This window comes from Mus caroli, chromosome 2 (assembly GCF_900094665.2).
Source record: "Mus caroli chromosome 2, CAROLI_EIJ_v1.1, whole genome shotgun sequence".
Taxonomy (NCBI): domain Eukaryota; kingdom Metazoa; phylum Chordata; class Mammalia; order Rodentia; family Muridae; genus Mus; species Mus caroli.
Window position 1 is genome coordinate 6,232,128 of NC_034571.1, and position 22,065 is coordinate 6,254,192.

The window sequence follows — 22,065 nt, forward strand, 5'->3', positions numbered from 1 at the left end:
TCTTACTGAGACTTGCAAATTGTCCCCCTTTAAAGCAGGCCTTCCTCAGGAGATGCCATGGGTTATTTAAAATAAATAGAAATTTACTTTTAATTGTGACACAGGCTTCGTCACTGATCCTTGGTCTTCCCAGAACACTCTGCTATTACTCAAAAAGAAGAGAAAAATTAAGGCCAGGGTACTGAACTAACAAAGGTGTGTGTGTGTGTGTGTGTGTGTGTGTGATGTGTGGTGTGTATTATATGTATATGTGTGTATGTGTGCATTTGTGTGTTTGTGTATACGTGCATGTGTGTTTGTTTATATGTGGGTGTGTGCAGCATACACAGTTTCTGGAACTGGTTATTTCAGTAAATGCAGACTCCATCAAGTTAAACTTAAGGTCATTTCAAAATGAGGATGTGGGATAAAGAACTAGGCTTTCATCTAAATTATACACTAAGTGTAGCTTCAAGAAAAGGATGAAGTTTATCTGTGAGACATCTCTGTCAAGGCAGAGCAAGAAGAATTAACCTGGAGCCACATCCAGCCCTTACTTTCAGTGTGGACACTTGGACAGTGAGTAACCGTCCAACCCTCTCCTTGTTCTAAAATAGTAGTCACCGCCTTAAATAACAATTGCAGTATTTAGCAAGATCGCTATTGGCTATCTACTCCACTTGTAGCAACCTTGCCATCGTCATTATCATGATATAAAGCACCAGGGAAACTGCCCAACTGGCAAAACCCAGTCACTAAGTCACTGCTATTGCTACTCTACCTCACAGTGACAGCCCAAGGTTGGAAGCGTTTGAAGAGCAGAACTACTTGCAGAGTTACATTGCAATAGTTCTTTTGGCAGCCAGGGTGGCACGGGTCTGCAGTCCTAGCCTTCTGCAGGCTGAAATCAGAGGGTCAGTTGAGTCCAGGAGTTTAAAGCCAACTGGAATTACATAGTGAAAACTTGTCTCTAAAAAAATTAATTTGTAGATTTTTATTACAGTTATTTATTGGTATGTATGTATGTGTGTATGTATGTATATGTGCATGTATGACAGCACATTGGGCACATGCCTGTGAAAGTCAGAAGACAACCTGCAGGATTTGGTTCTGTCCTTCAGCTATGTAGGTCCCCAGGACTGACCTCAGATCATCAGGCTTGACGACAGCAAGTGCAGTGACCCAGTGAACTATCTTCACAGCCCCTAAAATTAAAAGTTTTCATTGTTTTTAGGTCTTCCCTGTACCTCTGGCATTTTGCAAGTCAAACATTGCAATAAGGCCTGAATCTGGACCAATTTTATAACATATTAAGGCATAATAAATATCTCTTATGAATAATTTTAAAGTACATCTATTCATTTTGAGTTCACAGGCACTCTGAATAAGCTGGAATGATTTCCACTTTGAGTACTGAAGGGAGACTGTTTTAACCAATAGAGACCTGAAATCTACAATAAGACTGACAGGTGCTTCTCTCTATAAAGGTTCACGTACACACTGCTCTCCATACAAGAGGGCAGCTTACCTTCCATTCACACTACTCACCAAAGCATAGCTGATACAGATCCCTATTTGAATCTCAACATGGTTTCTCTTTATTTTTATTACTTTGTAAACTTTTTCCAGATATGAGTAATACCTGAAATTTTAATCTATAGCTATATCTCTATCTATCTATCTATCTATCTATATCATAATCATCTTCTCCCTTTAGTGTTGTTTGGGGCAGGGTCACAGGTAGCCCAGGCTGACCTCAAACTCCCTAGACTCTATCCTAGGATAACCTTGGGCTCCTGTTCATCCTGCCTCCATCTCTCAAAAACTGCGATTACAGATATATGTCACCACACCTAACCCCCAACTTTCTTTTTAAACATATTTTTCTTAATAAAATTGTATTCTGACCAGGTGTGGCGGCTCGTGCCTTTAATCTCACCACTTAGAAAGCAGAGACAGGTGCATCTTTACGAGTTCAGGCTCACCCTGATCTACATATCATGTTCCAGGCCAGCCATGGCTACATAGTTGAGATTCTATCTCCGATAGATAGATAGATAGATAGATAGATAGATAGATAGATAGATAGATAGATAGATAGATGATAGATAGATAGATAGATAGATAGATAGATAGATAGATAGGTGATAGATAGATAGAGATAGACAGATAATCAAACAAACAAACTCTACTCGGGTTTCCAAACCAATAAGACAGGGAAACTCCAATGTGATTTGGGCCAGTTATAAGTATGATATCTGGTTGGTATGAAAATTTCTTGTTGAGGAAGGAAACACAGCCAGCTGATGCCTTAGCCTGGGTTTGGAAAGGCTCTTGAACTGAAGAAAGGAATAAAATAAATGTCCTTGAGTAGGAGCCATTGGTTCTCCAAATGGAGTTTAGTGGCTAGACTTTTAGGAAGGTCATGGGTTCAGACAATTCAAGTAGGTCTTTGAGAAATGGGCCAAATGACTGCAGATCATCGTAGGATGGAAACAGTGAGCAAGCTTTCAGAAAATCATGGCTATCTGCTCTCAGCTCATTAGCATGGGGTCCTTGGGGACTTCAAATCAGCCATGTTGCCAGCTTAAGCTCAAGTATCAGATCAGATGTTAGGCAAATATAATAAAACAATATCTCTTCCAATGAGTCTCTTTTACTGAGTTTTTATAACAACACATAAACAGAAAGAAGAGAATTCCTCCTTGTGGAATGAGATCAGACATGGTGGTCTCCATCCCAGACGGCTGTCACTGTCATGATCAGGAGTTTCCGTAGTACAAGAACTCCAATTTCAAAACTGGTTTACTTTTGTCTGTGTTTCTCCTGGTAATCTGTCCTTATGCGTAAAGGAAAGATTTATATTCCACTCCCTGTGAAAATGTAAACATGCCACTGGTGAGACATAAAATAAGAAAATATTTCATGCTAACATAACCTGAAGTGCATAAGTAATTCTACACACATGATCTTACCTCAGGCCTAGAGGGTTTTTGTGATGAGATCTCATGGTGCAGACCAAGCTGGCCTCAGTGTTGTGGTCTTCCCTACTCAGCCTCTGGAGCACTGCGTAAGTCATTCTGCTTGATGCATTCATTCAGTAGAACCTACCCTGTCACTGTTCAAGCACTGGCAAGGGTCAGAAAAGTGAGAACCAAGTCCCTATCCCCTGACATGGGAGGAGGGGATGCCATTTTTCTCTTCTCTTCAGAAACAAGAAGATAAAATAAACTTCCTCAAGTCACACAGCCCACAGGATCTAGAACTAGAATTAAAAGTGAACCCGAAGGCTGGGCAGTGATGGTGCACACCTTTAATCCCAGCACTTGGGAGGCAGAGGCAGGTGGATTTCTGAGTTTAAGGCCAGCCTGGTCTACAGAGTGAGTTCCAGGACAGCCAGGGCTACACAGAGAAACCCTGTCTCGAAACATCCCCCCCAAAAAATTAGTGAAGTTGAGTACTGTGTGGTCAAGAGCACATGGGGAGGACCTGAGTTAAAATCCTAACCCACATGTGGCTCAAGCATCTGTAATGCCAGTACTTACGTGGCAGAGTAGAGGCAGAAACCAAAAAGACCCCAATAGGCACAGCCCTTAAACCAATGAAGGAATAGAGATAGTGGTACAAGAACACATAAGAGACTAGCAGTTCTATAAGCCAAAATGGCCCAGCAGCACCCTAAGCAAGGGGAACTTTAAGACACAATGACTATCTTCATGTGTCAAGAACTCACCATGCTCAACTCTGCCAACACTTCCACTGGAACCCTTTGATGGAAAATTGTGTGCTCTTCAATGGACTGGTTCCCCCTTCAAAGTCATCTTGACTATCTCTATCTCCGTATGTATAGTAGAATGTCCCCTGCCACCCCCACCTAGAGTGTTCTTGCCCTCTCCCCACTCCACTTCCTCTGAGCTCTCTATCTGACCAGGTATCACTTTGTAACTCAGGCTAGCTCTGAATTTTCAATCTTCTTGACTCAGCTTTCCTAGTGCTGGAAGAACAGTCATTTAGCAACAGGCCTGGCTTGGAATATGTTCTTCATACACAAAGATATTAAGTGTATAAATTCAGTATCAGGGTTATGGATTATTAACTTTATATACAATATTAATATTATGTGAGATGTTAAGTCTAAAAGATTAAGAGTACAAGTATGATATTAGGAATATTTATTAGTAAGTAATGTATAATATATATATATATATATATATATATACACACATTTGGGGGTTCAAGAGAGGTTTCTCTGTGTAGCCCTGGATGAACTAGAACTTTACAGAGTAGACTTACCTTGAACCCAGAGATCCAGGATTAAAGATGTACACCACCATATGTGGCCTTTAAGTACATATTCTCTTTATAATATATGTAGTCTTAGTATCTGTGTTATTCTATGATTCTCATGATCCATTAGCACATGAAAGCTCTCATTTTTACGATAAGCTCTCTGACACAGATAAAAAGAATGAAGTCAAGACAAGCTCTCTAAACAGAGTCGCCGTGACATTGAGGAGAAATATCTCCTGATGGTGTAGATACAGTCTGTCTCTAAAGTATTGCTCCTTTGATAATAGCTACAGAGTGGGGACGGATGAGGATAGAAAGGGTTATATTGACAAAAGGATGGGGGGCTGTCCATGGAGATGAAGTAGAGAGAGAAAATCGAGTGCATCTCAATAGTGTAGTCACTGCCAGCGCACCTGTATGGTACACGTGAAGTGCAGTTACGCATTAGTTCCTAAATAATATATTGTACAACTTTTTCAAAAGTGATCAGTCAATACAAGCTGTGCCATCATTATGAACGTCAACTACACACACAATTTTGTGTTGTGACAATTCTGGCATTTTGGTTTCTTTTAAAACCACAAAAAATATTCTAAGAATCTGTTTTCATTTTAATGCTAGGTGTGGGATATGGGGCTGCTTCAGATTGTCCACAGCAGCTGACTATGATCTGCCTCTAGCAGGGGTGTGATTTTTGCCAGCTGCAGATAGTTTCTGTGATTGTATGATGTTTGGAATTCTGGGAACCTTTCAGAGGGTATATCAATGCTAGGGCCCCAAGAGGTTGTCAGGTTGTTGGCTAGTTGTTGGTGGTTGTTGTTGGTTGTTCGTTGTTCATTATCACAGTTTGTTAAGTATCCATGAACAAAAAAGAAGGACGAAGAAATTAGATATCCTGATGGCAAAGTTCAAACTTGTCTCAAGGAACTGAGCACCCCTCATCAACAGGAAGTAGTCTTAACAATAATGTCACCTCCTTTCCTTTCTATCCGTTTTCTCTCCTACTCAGTGTTAGGGGTGAAAGGGTGAAAAGGGTGGAGAAGGGTGGGAGGAAGAAGAACCTACAAAGTAGTCAAAGTTCAGCACAATTTTGTATCAAAGAAAAAAACACAAAGCACTCAGTAATTTTCACCATTTAAGTTGACATCCTGAGTTGATTATGTTGCTGTAAACGAACTACGCTTAGGAAGTCATATCCTATGCCCACGTGATGTAGGAGAATGCTTCTGTTTTCTTCTTCATCTTGTCCATTTCATTTCACTTTTTAAAGTGTGATTCCTAGACATTCTGAATGACATCTCTGGCTGCCAAGAAATTACTATGAGACACAGCTGCCAGAGTGCCCTGCTTCTAAATCTGAGGCATAAAACCCATGTGGTTACATAATTGAATGTGAAGCTGGGGAGCAATCCAGAAGTTCAAACTGAAAATCAAATACACAATGAACGCCGGGTGGTTTTGGAGTGTTCACTCTTGTTGCAACCAAGGGCTTCACTGCAGGCTCTGAACACACAACACACACTTTCCACTGTATGTGCTGTTGTGACATGCACACACCAGCAGGAACTCTGACTGAAGCATCACAGCGCAGATTCTAGACTGCTTTATGTTAAGAATTACAGAGTACACACACTTTTCTGCCTTTACAGAAACACAATGACTTAATTATAGAGAACAATAACCTAGTGTTTCCATACTGTCATTTCTCAGTCTATAAGTGTAAAGTTAGTACATTTTAGATTACATTGTATTCCAATGGTTGATTTTCTTTTTAAAAAAGTTATTTATTTTTAGTTCATTAACATTGGTGATTTGACTGTATATATATATATATATATATATATATATATATATATGAGAATGTCAGATCCCCTGGAACTGGCATCACAGACAGTGAGGTGCCATGTTGGTGCTGGGAATTGAACCCAGGTCCTCTGGAAGAATAGCCAGTTCCCCTGACCACTGAGCCATCTCCATTCTGCCAGAATGGCTGATTTTCAAGATTGCCATTGGGGTTGACATCAGGAGTACCATGGGAAGTCATTTAGGGAATTTTGACATGGGATTAGGACAGAATTTCCAAACATTTCTGAAATAGCCTAAATATATGCCTGCCATTTTATACTAACTATTTATGCAAAGTGACATTCTCTTTGCATTCAAGATTCTAAAATATCAATCAACTCTGGAAAAAGTTAATGATCCTCAATGTCCCACAACATCAAATATTCAGCAATATTTAATTCTTCATGTAAAACTAAAGAGGCCTGTTCATCTCATCCATATGCAAATTTGCTTTCATCATTAATAAAGTAAAGTGGTATACATACTGGAGAAGCCTTTCAAATTAAATTCTTTGTGATGTGTTATCAGTAGAGGTTTCCAATCTATTTTCTAGATCTACATATCCAGGACCATGTAAAATTTTCTCAAGTAAAATGAACGTTTAAGAGTGATGAGTTCCTCCCTAACTTAGCTCATGCTTGGCCACAAAACTCAAGCATGTCTGATGAGCGCAAACGAAGCTCAAGCCCCTGACAGACAGTCCTAAGGGACCGGAAGCAGAAACGGCAGTCAGCATCCTTGCCGAGCACTGACTAAGAGCCATAACAGTTCCACTCAGTGGATCTGCTTCTTCCTCCTGAGGGAAAAGGGCCTCTTACTGATCTGGGAAAAGCTGGTTTCTCTCAACCTAAGGAGAATCAGGAAAAATCTCCAAATGAAGTCAAGTTTAGCCTTCTGAACTGCCTACCCTTCCCCTCAACTCATTCCGACAACAGTAAAATCTTGAAGGTGAAGAGACAACTTAAAAGAACCATTAAAGGCTCAAGTGTAAGAGAAGGCGTGATGGCTCAATGGGTAAAGTGCTCATGAGGACCCAGGTTTGATCCCCAAACCCCACATCAAAAAGGCAGACGTGGTAGCTTACACTTGCAGTCCCAGAGCTGGGGGAGGCAGATCCTTAGGGCTTACTGCCTGGGCATCCCAGGCCAGTGTGGGATGTCCTGAGGAACAGTATTTGAGGTTGGTCTGAGGCTTACAGGCAACCACACAGACACATGCACAGGTATGCACACATGTAAGTAACACCATTCCTAGAGCAGAGCATCACTTGGCTTAACCCTAACTCTTCAACAGTCAGGGTCATTCAGTCCTTTGACCCTGTGGAAAAGAACGACAATGTTAATTCTCAAAATGTTTGGACCCTGTTGGGACATGGTGGAGAAGGAGCTTTCCACGCCGAGAGTCTTGGATGGAGTAACACGAATGCACTTTCAGCAGTAATTACTCTAAAGTAGCGTTGTCTCTAATTAGTGACACTTGGAGGGATCGTCATAGTAATTTGTACTTATCAAAGTTCCATCAGAGAAAAAGACAGATACAGAAGTTCAAAATTTGAAGGGAGACTCAACAGGGTGTTTGATTATAGGCCAAGAAAAATTGCGGTACAAAAAGTTGGTTTTAGTTTTTGATTATGATTATGATTATTGTGAGCAAATACACGAGGATAAACAGTTTAAAGATTTAGCATTGATTCTGGATGATAGTTGTAGAGGATATATACAGTCCATCCTGGTGGGAAGGGCCTGGCAACAGAGGTTCTAGGCAGCTGGTCACGCTGAATCCACAGACAGGCAGCAGGCATGGCTGCATGCTGGTGGAGAGTCCACCTTCAAAGGGGCTCACAGAGAATCGAGGCTCACACTCAGGGCGTGTCCCATCTCCATGAGTTCAATCTTAGACATACCCAGAAGTTTGTCTCGNAGGTGACTATAGATCCTGTCAAGTTGGCAATCGAGATTTACCATCCCATTTTCTCCCATAACTAGAAATTTTTGGAGAACGATCCATGGCTGATGTGGCTGCTCTCCGCTGCCAAGAAAAACACAGGCTCTTTCTACAGAACAGCTTTTTACTGGAAGATCCCCCTCCTCGAATCTGTTGCCTTACAGCTACAAAATGGCTGCCAAAGGCCAGGTGGCAGCAGTTTCCACATCAGAAAAGGAAAATCCTTCCCAGAAACCCTCAGCCCATTTCTTATTGGCCAGAACTGAGGCAATAGTTTGGGTTGAGCTCCTTGCTGTGCTAAGTCAAAAGGAATGAACTCTGGGTGGTCGATAGCACTTCCCACCACGGAAAGATCTGGAAAGTTTCACTAATCACCTTCGATCAAAGGAAGTGTGGGCAACTGTTAACACTGACCTGTAAGGATATGGAAAACCTGGAGAAAGACACAAACCTCTAGGATCTTAGCAGAGAATCAACCAAGTCAGGGCAGAGGCCTGAGAATCAATCACTAAGCATTTGAGATCAGCTTTTTATTCCTTTTAATGATGATTCTGTAATAAGCTGTTACAGCTTAATTTTAATAAGAATGAGACTCTTCTGATGGTTATCAGAAAAATATTGAACAAATAGTATTTGACTATAAAGGGGCACCTACTAGCCAGGAAAGCCATTTGTTTCAGTTTATTATTATTATTATTATTATTATTATTATTTATTGTGATGGTGGTGGTTTGGGGTTGGGTTTTGTTTTGTTTTGTTTTGTTTTGTTTGAAACAATGATTCACCTGGTAGCCCTGGTTTGTCTTAAACACAAAGGGATCTTCCTATCTCTGCCTCCCAAGTGCTGGGATTAAAGGCTTGGGTCAGCATACCCAGCCAGGAAAGCCATCTGTAAAGAAGTAGCCTGCCCAGTCATGATTTTCCGTAGCTAATGTCTTCTAAATGGCATCTTTGACAAATCTATCATTTTTTTTTCTGAAGGAATATGTAAATAGCTTCCTCCCCTCTGGTTGATTAAAAATAAATCAGTGAGTCACAGCATTGCCACCGATACTGCAGACCTACCAAGAGGAAATTACATCACTTAGCCAGAGGGTGAGGGATGTGAGTAGAGATTGGCCTGGTCTTTGAGAAAATTGTAAGGGCACTAAACAGAGAGAAATGGTTTACTGTCTGTGGGGCTTGACTCATAAGTGAACTAAGAACTCAAACTTGCATGGGAAGGAAAAGAAACAGAAGAGAAGAGGAGGGAAAAGGGAGGAAGGGAGAAAGAAGAAGGAAAGGAGGGAAGAGAAGGGGAGAGGACAGGAGAAAACAACAAAATAGGATAGGTGTAGCATAGATCTAGTTTATGCAGTAAGGGTTCAATTGTTCCAAGAAGCTTTCAGTGTGTGTGTGTGTGTGTGTGTGTGTGTGTGTGTGTGTGTGCACGCACACTGGACACAGTGTTAAGCAAATTGCTTTCTGTGAGGAGGTGAGTTGTGGTAAAATGCTGGACAAGCCAAGACACCTGAGAGTAGTTATTAGCGCCATTGTCCAAAACAGAAAATACAGCCTTGAAAAAGACCCAGTAGCTCCAACAAGACATGAGCCCCAGAAGGTTGAAGTACGGGCAGTGGAGGCAGAACAAGCAACTCCAGTAGCAAGAATGCTTGAATCCTTGGGGAAAAGACAGTCAGTTTTTATCCCAAGATGACAGACCTCAGTTTACATTGAACTGCAGAGAGGTGACCCTTGAGAACAAGGATTAGGGACCACGTGGCACCAATTCAGGGAGCAGTGATCAGCAAGGATTCAACAGAGCTGGAGGACTGCCTTCTGCCCAGCCTTCTCTTAGGGCTGCCACCGGGAGAGAGAAGATCAGCAGTTGAACAAGACTGTGCTTGCAAAAGTCACATGTAATTAGCTGTGTTTATATGCCCAAATTGACAGTTACTGCCTGGTGTTGTTTTTATTCTTTGCAAGCAATTACTTCTGTTGTTTTCGAAAGTCATCAGTTAAAGAACACTGTCAGTAACTTTTAATAAAAATACCTCATAGGAGGACCTGATTTGTTTTCTAGAACTTAACAAAGGAATGGATGCCCAGAGAATAGGGACTCGGGGACCATTTTACAAATGGCATTCTGGAAAGGAACCCTGCTTGTTCACATAAGGCCTGTGAGTGCTCCAGGAAAGGAAAGGAGCCTGCATTCTAGTCTGTAAGCATTGGCCTTGTGTTCGTGTTGGTGAGAAGCTGAGAATGCAGGAGCTCCCACCTTCAGCAATATGAAGAACTGGTCTTAGCTAGTCCAACCCCTTTGAAAGCAGTTGCCTCTCTCTCCCCACAATCCCATCCCCTCACTCCATTCCCACTGCTTTGGTAATGGCCCATGCTTTGGGCTCCATGTGAAACAAAAAAGCCACTAACCATCGGACCACAGTAACTCTTTGATGCCATTGTTGAGGGACTGAGGCAATGCGGTGGCTCTCTCCCGTTAGTCATGCCTTCTATCCTTCTTTTCCCCCTTGATATTTGCTTAACCAAATCTTAGCTACATAAAAATGCTCACAATAATAAAGGTGTTTGGCCAAGGGTCATGGTGTGTGTATATAGCAGCAGATGCCTGATGAGGTGAGACAGGAAGATTGGGAATTTGGGGCCACCCTGGTGGACAAAGAAAGGTCCAGTCACCCAAAAGATGGTAGAGATTTGTTTAGGTTCTAAAAGATGCCTTTAGCTAAATTGCATTTCTTGGGGGAAAAAAATCCCTCTTAAAAGACAATAGTAAAAAAATGATTAGGTAAACATCAAAAAAAAAACTTTGAAAAAAAATCAATCAGTATTAAGAAAAATTTTGCCAAAATAAAATGACATGTATCAATAAAAAAAATCATAATGAAACCCACTATTTTGTATGCTAGCTTAAAAAAATAAGTGTAAAGACAGAGAAAGATCTTTGTCAAATTCAAGGCATTAAATCCAACCAGTCTTCTCTTGTGCTTGCTCTCTCTCTCTCTCTCTCTCTCATTCTCTCTCGTGTGTTTTGTGTGTGTTAGTGAACCACACTTCCAGACTATCAGGGCTACTTACAAGGTACTGTTGTAAGCCCCACCACAGAAATGGACACATGACAGACAGAGTCTTCAGGAGATTGTTGCTCAGACTAAGGTTCTTCCCTAGGGTCCAAAAAGTATCTGCTGTGGAATGTTGTCAAATGAAAGACAAAAACAAAAAAAAAACAAAAATCAATATAAGGTATTCAGAGAGAAATGCCAGCTGAACAACCAGTTAGCACAAAGTTCTTTCAAGAAATATTCAGAGAAAGGAAAGGGCTGTGTATAGCATGCCCACTAGAGAGGGCCTTCTGTTACAGATGGTGAGGTATGCACAAACCTCTAACTGGTGAACTCTAAGAGTTGAGGTCCATTTTATTTCCACTTTTGTTGGCTCTGTAGAATGAGAAAACCTTACATTAAAGCTGATTGGTTGACCAGTATATCCATTTCCACATCAAACATAGATGACTAGGACTAGATACTATAAATTCAGAAATAAGATTGCTATTATTTATGACAGTGATTCAAAACTGGAGTTAGTTCATAATGCCAGGAGATAAAGGAAATTGAATTTAGAAGATGCAATATGTACAGACCAATGTTTCTCTTCTCGCTCTTCTACCATTTCCACAGTCCCCAGAAGTTCCAACACTGAGCCAAGCATACCTGCTGTAAACATAACCCAACACAAAATCACAGCAGTACTTAAAACAGAAGGAGATTTTTTTATTTTATTTTCCTTTCTGTAATTTGATTGGGTGGGTCTCTGGTGTAAACTTCATAGATGACAACATTGTGTCAAAATGTCAAAAGGTTAGTCAGGCTTCCTAGGGTTTTTTGCATTATCAGAAGCCTAAAAGTAGGAAACTAAAAGAAGATAATGTGCAGCAGTTAACGCTTGATTTCCAACACATGAAACCAAAATTTTATGCTATACATACATACATATACATATAACATGTATATCTTATGTATATATATAATTAAATATATACTCACTTATTGATTGATGGATTCTTAATGTGTTTGATTGGTTTGGTTTGGTTTGGTTTGGCTTTGAGACAGAGTCTCCCTGTGTAGCTCTGGCTGGCCTGCAACTTGCTGTGTAGACAAGACTGGTCCCAAACTCATAGAGATCCACCTGCCTCTGCCTCTGCCTCCCAGCTCCTGGGATTAAAGGTATGCACCACCACACCTAGCAAAAACTTTAATATAATAATCCAGCTTGTATTTTTCAATGTCGCCATTTCTGTGTGGTAACAGAGGTTAGGCATGCTCTTCATAGAGCACTTTATTTTACCAGAAAGTTATCTCTGAGCGCTCACTATGTTGATGGTGTAGTCAGATTCCCCTGCCTGTCATCATTATCTATTGCTGTATCTAGGTCAGTGGTTCTAAACCTGGGGGGTCACGACCCCTTTGGGGGCGCAAATCAGATACCCTGCATATCAGATATTTATATTACAATTCATAACAATAGCAAAGTTACAGTTATGAAGTAGCAATGAGATAATTTTATGCTTGTAGGTGAGCACATGAGGAAGTGTATTAAAGGGTTGTAGCATCAGGATGGTCGAGAACCACAGATCTAAGTGAACAGTTGGACAGATCTGGACAACTTCATCAGGACACAAGTATCAATCTTACTGACAAGAAAAACCTTAGGCAGCTAACATACTTCTATCATGTCCTTAGAGGCAGACTCACAGATCCTTCAGGGGACTGCAGAGCAGGCACAGACACAGCGATTAGGAGACTTGGTGTTACCTCCAGAGGATCCAGCTGCTTCTTCAACTAGAGAACCAGTAGTTAGCAAATTTAGCACAAAGTAAATGAATATAATAGGTCAAATGGAGCCTCCCTGGAGCACTACAAAAGAGTCATGCTGGCCGGGAGGGTGGCTTAATTAGTAAAGCGTTTGCCACTGAAGCATGAATTTGATACAAGCTTGATACAAAATTCACATTAAAAAGCCCATACAAGAGCATGTACTTACAGTTCCAGTGATGGTCTGTGGGGAGGCAGAGACAGGCAGGTAGATCCCTGGAAGCTCACTGGCCAGGCAGCCAACATGGTGACCCACCAGGCCAGTAAGAGACCACAACTCAAGTTGGCTAAAGAATCATGTCTAAAGTTGTCCTCTGACCCCAACACACACACACACACACACCCCTACACGCACACAAGAATATGTACACATTTAAAAAGACCCATCATTATGTGAAATTCTATTTTCTTGTGATGATCACACATCACTGGGGACCCCTAAAGCCAGTTCTTTCAACGGAGTGTTCATCTACTGATGAACGGCCAGCCATTCTCAAAGTATGTTCTGACAAGCCCTAGGAGCTCTTGAAATCCTCTCACGGGCATCAGATACCTTCTCTTTTCCAGCTAGGAAAAGCACAAAGGATGAAGTGAGATGACCATCAATCGCACCGAGAACTGGACTGCAGAGATGCCTCGGTGGTTAAGGGCACTGGCTGCTCTTGCAGAGAACCTGAGTTCAATTCCTAACACCTACAATGGAGGCTGACAACCACCTGGAACTCCAGTGCCGGGAAAATGGGACACCCTCTTCTGATCTCTGCAGGTTCCTACCTGCACAAGATGACCATAAACTCACACAGGCACATATGCATAATTCATAAATAATCTTTTAAATTTTGAGGAAATAACATACATCTTAGTTAAATTGACTTTTTTTTTTCAATGTTGTCCTAAATAGGCTTGTGTTTCTTAAACCTTTTTTCCGTCTTTTTTTTTTATGTTGTGCTTTAAGAATCTAACTGATCCTACAGATTAAGTCATAGAACATAAACAAACACTGGTTGAGAACCTACTAAGTAGAGAGGGTCATGTAAGTCCACCAGAACCAGGACAATGTCCCTCTGTCAATCCTTTCCTAGAGACACTGAGGCTGAACTAGGTGGACAATATTAAGTATATACAATATCCTTGTGGATTTAGATTATGAAAATCGTGGGTTTGTCTGTTTCTGAGACTGTCCAAGAAACATACCAACCATTTAAAAGTGGAATGTAGACAAGAAAGATGGCTCAATGAGTAAAGGCACTTGCTGCCAAGCCTGATGCCTGAGTTTAAACCCCAGAACCCACACAAAGTTGGAAGAAAAGAACTGACTTCATAAAGTTGTCCTCTGACCTACACACACACACACACACACACACACACACACACACCATGGTACAGACATCCCATCTACATGTTCATATTACACACAGTAATAATAAGTACATAAATAAAGTTTTTAAATTTCATTACTGAGTCTTTCAACAGTATTGTCAAATGTCAAAGGGTTATGTCCCACCCAGGTCAAGTTAGAGATTTCACATGATCCAAGCATATCATAATCTCCATTTGCCAATCCATTGCCATGGCAACAAAAAAATGCTGCCCAACGATAACCAAATTCATAAAGTCTTTCAATAAACAAATTACAGTTAGCTAATTCTAGTTAGTTGCTTATGATTGTCATTTGTTTCATGTTATGAGAGATGAGTGTATTTTATTTAATGAGATAGTGTGGCCAGGAGCAGTGATCCATGCCTATAATCCCAGTGTTCAGGAGGCTGAGACAAAAACAGAGCAAAGTCAACGCTGTCTTAGTTAGGCCAGCCAAGCTACTCAGTGACCCTCCAGCCAGTAAAAGACGCTGTCTCAAAAAATGAGACAGACAACTCCTGAGTAATGGCCCCTACCTAGGTTGTCATTACACATGCGCATCCTCACATACAAACACACATACATAATAGTTACCTACATGCACAGCCAAAAATAAAAAAGGAAGGAGATTGTGTCCATTTTTGTTCAAAAGTATATCACTATTTTGTTAAATAAAACTGTTTAATAAATACAGTCTATCTGACGTTACCAGAATGGATATAGTTGGCTTGACAGCAAACATGCTTAGCAACTGTCTTGTTTATTATCTGAATTTTCATGGCACAGTCAAGAGTGAAAAGGAGCAGTAGGCAAATAGGAAGCTTTCTCATTGGGCATGGTGAGTCTAACTACTTTGTGGGGTTTTCCACAGAAATAATGGCCAGTCTTACCTTACTAGTTCTCTTCTCTCCTCTTCCTCTTCCTCCTCCTCTTCCTCCTCTTCCTCTTCTTCCCCCTCCTCATTCTCCTCCTCCTCTTCTTTTTTCTCCTTCTTTTGTCTCCTTTCATCTCTCAGTTCAATACTATGATGGATATCCTTCATCTGATTTTTATTGCATTTTATTTAGTGTGTGAACATGTACACAAGTCATGGGATGCAGATGATAGGACAACTTGTATAATTCAGTTCCCTTTCTATTTTGTGGGTCCTCTATAGAGACTTATTAGCTCTGGTCCCCCTTTCTCTAATGTTTTCCTCTAATTAATTTATTTATTCACTTTACATCCCCATCTCAGGCCCCCTCATTCCTCTCCTCCAGTCCCACCTCCCTTCTTCTATTCCCCCCTCCCCTTCCCCTCAGACAAGGGAGCTCCCCCTAGTACCAACCTGCCCTGGCACATCATCAAGTCTCATCAGGACTAAGCACAGCCTCTCCCACTGAGGCCAGGAAAGGCAGCCCAGCTAGGGGAAAGGAATCCAAGAGCAGGCAACAGAGTCCAAGTCAGAGAAAGCCCCTGCTCCAACTGTTGGGAGACCCATAGGAAGACCAAGCTGCACATCTGCTACATATGTGTATGGGGTATAGATCCAATCCATGCATGCTCTTTGGTTGGTAGCTCAGTCTCTGAGAGCCACCATGGGCACAGGTGAGTTGACTCTGTAGGTCTTCTTGTGTCGCCCTCAACCTCTCCAGCTCCCTCAATCCTTCCTCTGACTATCACACAAGTCTTTCTGAGTTCTGCCTAATGTTTGGCTGTGGGTCTCTGCATCTCTTTCCATCAGCTACTGGATGAAGCCTCTCAAAACAGCAGGAGTGTTAGGCTCCTGTCTGCAAGAGAGTACATCAATAGTGTCAGCGATTGGCTGTCTCCCAGGGATGGGTTTCATGTTGATCCAGTCATTAGTTGATCATTCCTTCAATCTCTGTTCCATCTTTAACCCTGAACAACTTGTAAGCAGGGCAAATTTGGGGTCAAAGGTTTTGTGGCTCGGTTGGTGTTCCCCTCCCTCCAGTGCAAGTCCTGCTTGGCTACAGGAGGTAGCCACTTCAGGCTCCATATCCCCTACTGTAAAAAGTCTCAGCTAGGGTCACCCCCATATCTTCTAAGGAGCCTCTCCTATCCTAAGTTTCCTGCTTGTCCCAGAGATGCACACACACACACACACACACACACACACACACACACACACATTCCCTTCTCTTTCTCAGCCCTCTAACCCTGGGCCCTGACCCATGCTCTCCCCATACCTAATCCCCATCCTAGTTCCCTTCTTCACCCCTCTGCCACCCAGTTCCCTCTCTCAATCCACTTCTGAGTGAGATTCAAGCATCCTCCCTTGGGACCTCCTTGTTACTTAGCTTCTTTGGGTCTGTGGATTATAGCACAGTTATCCTGTACTTTATGGCTAATGTCCACTTCTAAGTGAGAGCATACCACGCATGTCTTTCTGGGTCTCTTTACCTCACTCCAGATATTTTTAGTTCCATCCATTTGCCTGCAAATTTCATGATGTCCCCGTTTTTAATAACTGAGTAGTATTCCATTGTGTAATGTACCACATTTTCTATATCCATTTCTATATCCATTCTTCAGTTGAAGGACACCTGAGTTGTTTCCAGTTATTCCAGCTATTATAAATAAAGCTGCTATGAACAGAACTGAGCACATGTCCTTGTGGTCCTGTGGAGCATCTTTTGGGTACATGCTCAGGAGTAGATCTTGAGGTAGAACTGGTCCTAATTTTCTGAGAAACTGCCAGATTGATTTCCAACGTGGTGGTGCAAGTTATCACTCCCACCAGCAATGGAAGAGTGTTCTCCTTGCTCCACATCCTCACTGCATGTGCTGTCACTTGAGGTTTTGGTCATAGCCATTCTTACGGGTATTGGATGAAATCTCAGAGTTGTTTTGATTTGCCTTTCCCTGATGACTAAGGACATTGAACATTTCTCTAAATGTTTCTCAGCCATTAGAGATTCCTCTGTTGGGCTGGAAAGATGGCTCAGCCGTTAAAGGCTAGTCTCACAACCAAAAATTATAAGAGGTTCCTCTGTTGAGAATTCTCTGATTATCTTTGTACCTCATTTTTAATTGGTTTATTTGTGCTGGTGGTGTTTAAGTTCTTTTTATATTTTGAACACTAGCATTCTGTCAGGTGTAGGGTTGGTGAAGATCTTTTCCCATTCTGTAGGCTTCTGTTTTATTCTGTTGATGGTGCATTTTGCCTTACAGAAGCTTTTCAGTTCTGTGAGATCCCATTTATTAATTGTTGATCTTAGTGCCTGACCTCTTGGTGTTCTGCTCAGGAGGTTGTCTCTTGTGCGCATGCTTTCAAGGCTGTCCCCCACTTCCTCTTCTATGAGATTTAGCATCTCCAGTTTTATGTTGAGGTCTGTGTTCCACATGGACTTCAGTTTTTGTGCAGGGTGATAACTGTGGATCTATTTGCATTCTTCTACATGCAGACGGCCAGTTGGACCAGCACCATTTGTTGAAGATGCTTTTTTTCCAATTATATGGTTTTTGTTTCTTTATTAAAAATCAAGTTGTCCATAGGTGTGTAGGTTTATTTCTGAGTCTTTGATTTGATTCCATTGATCAACCTGTCAGTTTTTATGCCAATATCATGACGTTTTTCTTACTTTTTAAAATTTTTTATTAGATGTTTTCTTTATTTACATTTCAAATGTTATCCCCTTTCCTCATTTCCCCTCTGCAAATCCCCTATCTCCCCCCCTCCTTCCACCTCTTGCTCACCAACCCATCCACTCCCACTTCCCTGTCCTGGCTTTCCCCTACACTGGGGCATCGAACCTTCACAGAACCAAGGGCCTCTCCTTCCACAAGGCCATCCTCTGCTACATATGTGGCCGGAGCCATGGATCCCTCCATGTGTACTCTTTGGTTGGTGGTTTAGTCCCTGGGAGCTCTGGGAGTACAGGTTGGTTCATATTATTGTTCCTCCTATGGGGCTGCAAATCCCCTCAGCTCCTGGGGTCCTTTCTCTAGCTCCTCCATTGGGGATTCTGTGCTCAGTCCAATGGTTGGCTGAGAGCATCTACCTCTGTATTTGTCAGGCACTGGCACAGCCTCTCAGGAGACAGCTATATCAGGCTCCTGTCGGCAAGCACTTGTTGGCATCCACAATCATGTCTGGGCTTGGTAACTGTATATGGGATGGATCCCCAGGTAGGGGCAGTTTTTATTACTATTGCTCTGTATTATAGCTTGAAATCAATGATGTTGATATTTCCAGAAGTTCTCTTATTGTACAGAATTATTTTTGCTATATCGTGAGGTTTTTTTGTTGTTGTTTAATTTTTCCATGAAGTTGAGAATTGTTCTTTCAAGGTCTGTAAGAATTGTGTTAGAATTTTGATGGGAATTGCATTGAATCTGTTGATTGCCGTGTTTAGTATGTAAATCCTACCAATCCATGACCATGGGAGATCTTTCTATCTTCTGATATCTTCTTCATTTTCTTTCTTTGGAAACTTGAAGTTCTTGTCATACCAGTCTTTCACTTCATTGGTTTGAATTACACAATGATATTTTATATTATTTGTGGCTATTATAAAGGATGTAGTTTCCCTAATTTCTTTCTCAGCTTGTTTATCAATTGTATAAAGGAGTGCTACTGGGGTTTGTTGTTGTTGTTGTTGTTGTTTAGTTTATACCCAGCCACCTAACTGACAGTGTTTATCTGTTGCAGGAGTTCTCTGTGTGAACTTTTGGGGTTACTTATGGACACTATCATAGCATCTGCAGTTGGCCTCCTTGAGTTTGAGTTTTCCTTCTGTTATCTTCTGTAGAGCTGGATTTATGGAAAGATATTGTTTAAATTAGGTTTTGTCATTGAATATCTTGTTTTTTCCACCTATGGTTATTAAAAGTTTTGCTGGGAATAGTGCTCTGGGCGAACACTTGTGGTCTCTTAGGGTCTGCAAGACATCAGCTCAGGCCTTTCTGGTTTTTAGAATCTCTGTTGAGAAATTCAGTGTGGTTCTGATAGGTCTGCCTTTATATGTGACTTGGCTTTTTTCCCTTGCAGTTTTTAGTATTCCTTCTTTGTTCTGTGCATTTAGTGTTCTGATTATTATGTGGCAGGAAGATTTTCTTTTCTGGTCCAGGCTACTTGGTGTTCTGTAAGCTCCATGTATGTTTATAGTCATCTCTTTCTTTAGGTTGGGAAAGTTTTCTTCTACGAATTTGTCAAAAATACGTTCTGGGCCTCAAAGCTGTTCTCTTCACTTGGTTTTCCATCTCCAGGAGTCCCTCCATTTGTGATTTCTTTATTGCTTCTATTTCCATTTTCGAGGTCTTGAACAGTTTTATTCATTTTCTTTACCTGATTAATTGTATTTTCCTGTATTTCTTTAAGGTATTTGTTCATTTCCTCTTTAAAGGCTTCTATCATCTTTATAAGATTGTGTTTAAGGTCATCTTCTTTTCTTTTGGATGTCTTAGGATATCCAGGGCTTGCTAGAGTAAGATAGCTGAGCTTGGTGGCCTCATATTACCCTGCCTCATGTCGTTTGTGTTCTTATGCTGGCCTTTAGCCATCCAGTTCCAGTTGTTCCCAGTGTTAGCTGGATTTTCCTGATGCTGACAGGGCTCTTCAGGAAGACACACAGAGCCTTGGACCTAATGATGGAGTTCAGGGAACAGGACCCTGCTCACTTCTGGTGACTGTGTCCCAGGTGGAACTGAATGTTCCTGATCCCTACAGGCCTCTTTGGGAAGAAGGTCAGAACGGTGGACCAGCCAACAGGGCTCAGGGGACAGAGTGCAGCCTACCTCTGCTGACTGGGTTCCAGGTGGACCCTAAAGGCTGGAAGAAGGGGGTGCAGTATCTAACCTGGATGTTCCTGGGGCCCAGGAGGCCTCCTCAAGTGGAAAGACAATGGAGCTGGGGGGAAAGGGAACAATTTGCATCCCCACTTTTCTAATTTTAAAGTCTGTGAATTAGGACTAGAGAAGTGTAGGCAGGAAAATCAAGAGTTTGGAGGTCATCTTCAGTTCATCTACACAGTTACTTCAAGGCCAGTTGGGACTACATGAATTAATAATAAGAACCACAGTGATCCCGTGTGTTTGCCTGGCTGGAAGTGGATCTCTGGACCACATTTACAGTAAGTAGAATAACCCACAGCGTTTGATGAAGCTAAACGGTGACCAGATACATATACAGATTATATGATTTTATATGATTACATTTCATGTACAACAAAGCTCCTTGAACTCCTGTGAAATGGGTGTGGTCTGTTATTTTTCTGTTGCTATGATAAAATACCATGACGTGAAGCAACTTAAGACAGGGTTCTGGTTTTGTTTGTTTGTCCATTTGTTTGTTTGTTTGTTTGTTTGGGGGTGGTTAGAATTCCAGAGGGCTGAAGTCTATTGGGAAGCATAATGGCAAGATACAGTAGCAAGAAGGTGAGAGATCACATGTTAACTGTGTGCACATACAGGAAGTGGAGGGAGTGAACTCTTTGCCTTGTCCAGAGCCAGCAATGTTCTTTTTCCAGCAAAGTTCCACCTCCTACAGGTTCCCTGCCAACTGGGGACCAAGTGTCCAAACACATGAGCCTATGGGTGACATTTTTCACTCAAGACAGAACATATACCATCACAAATATTGCCTGTCACTAAAGGCTGATGGCATCCACGGCTTTCAGCAAGATCATGTCCTGCTCTGGTACTTTCCCTACAGAAGGCAAGCTAATACCTGGCTCCAAGTCAGGATGGCACATACCACACACTTTCCATCGCTGGAGAGCTCCCTAGGTATAGGAAAGTGCTGGAATGTCCCTCGTGTATCTAAAAGTTCACAGACTCTTGGGTAGGCAAGTATCAACAGAGCTCTTTATCTCGACATAGGCAAGTGAAAGCGTGGAATTAATTTGGAAAAATGCATTCATGTCCAATGCCCCAATTTCCACTCACTCATTAGGTGAGTATGCAGGCCCGCTAAGCACAGGTCTACAATACATCTCAACACTCATCTAGAGCTGATAGCTTGATCGTTGTTTTACTTTCTGAAATATTTCGGGGAATAGGGGTACACGTGGACTCACCCACACATGTAAGTGTAGGGACTAGAGATCTACACTGTAAATCTTCCTCTATTACTCTCCACCTCAAGAGGTTTTTAGAGAACTGTGGCAATTTTACACAGTTCAAAAATAAAATTACTTTAGGGTACGAACTATTGATCCATAGTGTACTGATAGTGTTGAGTTTCTAAATCAGTTTAAGGAATGATTCGGTTGTTTGCTGTGTGGGACACATATGGTGTTTTGAGTCAGAATCTGACTGCGGAATTCAACCCATTCTCACACCCTAAGTCCTTCCACCTCAGCCTCCCTGGCGCTGGGATCACAGGCACACGCCCTTAGGCCTGCCTTGAATTCTTTTTTAATGCTTTCAGAAATGTTCTCAGGGCTGGGGAGATGGCTAGATGCATAAGGGAGCTTACTGGGCAAGCTTACTGGAGCTTACCCAGGTGTAATCTGTGTGTGTGTGGGGGGGGGGGGTTTAGTGTGTGGTCACATGGCTGTGTAACCCCAGCACTGTGTGGGGAGAGAGCAGGAAGAGCCATGGAGCTTGCTGGTTGCCAGGTCAAAGTTCAGTGAGAGTCTTAGTCGCAAGGAAATCAGGTAAAGAGTGATAGACCAGTCACCTGACTCCCCTAGCTTCTGAAAGTGCACACAGCATACACAGAGAAAGAGAGAGAGACAGACAGGCAGACAGACAGACAGACAGACAGACAGAGAGACAGAGATAGAGACAGAGAGACAGGAACAGAGAGACAGAGAGAATAAATTACCATTCATCTTTA